This window comes from Helianthus annuus, chromosome 3 (assembly GCF_002127325.2).
Source record: "Helianthus annuus cultivar XRQ/B chromosome 3, HanXRQr2.0-SUNRISE, whole genome shotgun sequence".
NCBI lineage: Eukaryota > Viridiplantae > Streptophyta > Magnoliopsida > Asterales > Asteraceae > Helianthus > Helianthus annuus.
The window spans coordinates 15,454,359-15,458,531 of NC_035435.2; the positions used below are offsets into that span (position 1 = coordinate 15,454,359).

Below are 4,173 nucleotides of genomic sequence, written 5' to 3' on the forward strand. Positions count from 1 at the left end.
CTATACGAACCTAGTTCGTATAAACTTAGCGTAATGGGTCTAAATACTTCAAAACAGAATGTTTGATTAATTGACCTTTATCCAAAGTGTCTTTGCACTCAGATAGGCATAAACCACATTTATTCCGGTCTACGCTTATTCTAGCGAAATCGAACCTATTCTTAAGTTAACGGATCAAATCTAAGGAACTTACCTATGACCCGTAGACATTCTAACGGATAACTAATTCTGTTCATTTTGGACTATAGAACCCCCAGATAATCGGACTTGGGTCAATAATACTTAGACTTGCGACTTTTGCTAAACAAAAATCGTTATCGGTTGGAAGCTAGCAAAAGGTAAATACTCTTAACTTATTTTATTTTAAAACTTGGGGAATGGGAAATATACCACTTGGAGCGGGTATTATATAAATGAGCCCTGAGATCTGCTTATAAATATAACAACTCGGTTTAATCCGTATAACTTGATAACTGAAACAATTGGGGTTAATGGTACTGTGTGCAGGCGTCCCGACTCATGAACTATTATGGCCATACTAAATAACGCGCTGGGGTAGGCATACTGACTATAAGACGCGTTATTAAACTTTGATGTGCACCTTAATTGTAACACCCTGAAAATGGGATTAGTAATTAAACTCCGTTAATACTGAAAGACGGGTGAAATACTGTTAGTGGTAAAATTTAACCCGAAAATATTAGGGTTTAAAGGAATAATCCTAATATTAAATACAACGTGAATAAAAGCTTTTAAGGGAGTAAGTTTATAAGAAGTCCGAGTTAACGGGACTTAAAATAAAACAGGTTATAACTCCCGGAACCCACTAAATAACTAGGAATATCAACCTAGTTACCTTTATAAACCTGGGTAAAGTAGAGGGACTAAAATGGTTAAGATGAGAAAATGGGTTTTTATTAATTAAAACTAAAAACACCAAAACACACACCTTTGTGTGTGTTCTGGTCGTACAAAATACAGGAGCCAAGAAGGGCTCTCAAGCTCAAACCCTAACAAGCATAAAATCAACAAATTGAAGGGGTAAATCCAACCTAAATCGAAATCCAAGCACGAATTCATGATCACCTCGATGAAGGGATCATAAGGTATGCCAAATTTCATTATTTAGTTCTATCTTGAATTCTTGGTGAACATATGAAATCGAAAATTTGGCTTGCATGATTAAAGTTTGGATGAATTTAGGATGAAATCATGTCTAGGAGTAAACCCTAGTCAATAACTAGTTGAATTAGTGTTGAAATTATAAAGTTCATGATCATCCATTATGGGTCTTTAAATGGGTTTTGTAGAAACATGATGAACACTAGAACCATGATTGTCAAACTAGTGTTATTTAAACTTTATGAAGTTAATCTTGACATTTAACCATGAATTTGATGATCTTCTAGTAAAAGATGTTGAAATTGGCAAGATAGGTAGCCATAACTTTGATTGTTAAATTCTATAAAAGAATGTCCATTAGGTGTTTGTTAAAATGCCTAAATGAGAAGTAAAGTGTTGAAATTCAAGTGAAACGCGTAATTGGCAAGCTTGACTAATTACATGAGATATGGGATAAAATGGGTTCTAACCATAATGTTGATTTGCCTTAATCGTGCATATTATATGATTAAAGGTAGTTGACTTTAGAAAGTCGAACTAACCTATGATGAAGTCGAATAGAAGTTTCGACACAAAGTCCGTAAGAGGAACTAGTCATAATAATGATGACTAATCCAACCATCTTACGAATTATGATGCTAGTTTGGCTCTTGACAAGCTAGATGGAGGCTTGGGGAAAGAAGCGGGTCAAACGGATCGTATACGCGGAAAAGAGCATAATCCGGATACTAGGTAAGTTAAAGCTTACACCTTTTATTAACAACTATTGGTTTTATAGATTATGAATAATCAAAAGTCATATTTGACTTATGATGTTTTGACCCGTCATGTGCGGTTCGGAACAAAAGACATTAATGATAAACCATGTTGAATGATTAAAAAGAGCTAATAAGATCATTTAGTCATGCAATGACTAATAAATAACGAGTTCTGAATGATTACCTAGTAAAGTAAATCAATACAATTAATAAGGGTAAAACGGTAAGGTGGTCACTAGTTGACGATAACCGTTAGTTTTGAAGGACACTTTATGGCGTAAGATATAAAGGGGTCAAAATGATCAAGAAATAGATTTACAAGGAAAATTGACCGTACGGTGTAAACCGGTACAAGTCATGTAGACGAGATGATGATAAATCCATCTCGCAAAAGTAAACGGTCATTTAGACTAAACGGGCCAAAAGGTGAAAATATCACCCTTTGACAATATCGACTAATGGTTTGTCGAGTTGTATAATTACAGGAATAAATATCGATTGAATGTTGACATCGCTATTACTTAGCGGCTACTAAGGCAAGGTATCAAAACGGCTCAATATATTGCTCCGAGCCAGGTTTGTATAATGATTCAACTCGTCATGTAGAACTTGAGGTTCTATAAGAGTTAGACAAGGATAAAATATAGATATTCGGTTATCATTAAGGTAAACCGAATAAATTGGGTCATGATTATGGTATTTTAGAAATATAATGGTTTCTAAACAAGATTATAGTTTTAAAAGTGGGATTTTGGTCGAACATGGCTTTAAAGGTCCTTCGTCGTAATAGGAGGGGTAAAAGTGACCAAAATGCCCTTATAAGTGAAATTAAGCAAACGACCCCTAAAGGTTACTTAGAAATGAGTTTTGTGACCAAATAGATACTTGTATTAAGTATAAAAAGTGAAATATGCGAATCTTTGGGTCAAATGACTCTATATGAGTCTTTGCCGTAAATTGATAATCTGATGGGTAAAACTCGGAATAAATAGATCTCCGCATTAAATCCTCCACACATATAGTTGTGGTGGAAGATAAATTGATAAATAATATGGAAGTACAATGCTAGAAGTGAATGGGTATGAATTATGCGGTAAAAGTGCTTAAATACCCTTAACGAGTCAAAATAAGCTTCTAAGTCAAAACGGGTTAAAGAAGGTATACAAACCCGTGATTTTGAGCCTAATATAATAGGAGATATTGAAATTATGAAGTTCATGGGTTTAAAGATCAAATAGGCATGTTTGTTTGATAAAATCACGAACGGGTCAAAATTTGGTAAAAAGGGTAATAAGCCAAAGATTTAAAAGTCTAAAATTTTGTTAATCCGGATGTCGGATTTTAACTCCATATGATGGAGAATTAAATTACGGACGCGTAGGAAAAAGAATCGTGTAAAACAGATTAAAAATGAGAGAGTTATGTCCGTTTCGGTAAGAACTAATAGCTGAGAAAAGTGCAGAGCTGACACGACCGTGTGATTAGCTGACACGGCCGGGTGAAGGTTATGTGAAAAATTTATGGTTAGATGACACGGCCGGGTGGTTAATCCGAACCGGCCGGGTGAGGGGGCTGAAAACAAAACAAAAATAATTTCTTGTTTTGTTACGTTAAGCACGAAACTTGTTTATACTCGATTATTAAAGTGTCAAAACAAATTATTTACATGGTTTTGACCGTAGGTGAAGATGGACCTTATCCGGATGAAGATCAAGCGGCGAGCAAGAACCGAACACACGTTAAATGAAGCTTCCGCGTCAAATCTTGATTTGTGTTGTTATAAGTGAATTATGTAAACACTTATAAATTGTTTTTGAAATGTTGTAATCATTTGGGAATGTTGGTATAACAAGTTTTGTAAAGACACATTTTAGCATAAAATGTGTATCTTATTATTAAAATATTAATAAAACCAGACGGGCGTTACAAGTTGGTAATCAGAGCTCAAGGTTAAAAAGAATAAAGTGTTCGGGTTCGAGGCTTGATCGCAAATCCGGTAAGTACAAGTATGTTAATGGTTTAGCGTGTTAAAGTGTTGTAAACAACACATAGGGTTATCGTGTAATACACATTACCCTAATTAAAATGATTGATATAGTTGATGAAAATACGCGCGTTGACGCATATAGTAGAAAAAGCCTTGTATTATAATACGGGCGATTACTGAAGTTGATATTATTAACTCTTGTAAATGTTTTAGTTGAAGGACACTCGCATCTAAAGATAGCGGGAGTCTAACAAATTGCGGACTTGACGGAGGAACGGTCCAAAGTATGACAAGTAGAACATACTC

The 4,173-nt window shown here is 34.8% G+C and overlaps 1 long non-coding RNA gene across 1 annotated transcript; it reads left to right on the plus strand.

Moving 5' to 3' along the window:
* The first annotated feature begins 968 nt into the window (after window positions 1–968).
* On the plus strand, window positions 969–3,575 carry LOC110928661. Its single transcript, XR_002586538.2, has 4 exons — window positions 969–1,106; window positions 1,785–1,854; window positions 2,366–2,421; window positions 3,563–3,575. It is a non-coding gene; the product is annotated as an uncharacterized LOC110928661 (long non-coding RNA).
* The last annotated feature ends 598 nt before the right edge of the window (window positions 3,576–4,173 follow it).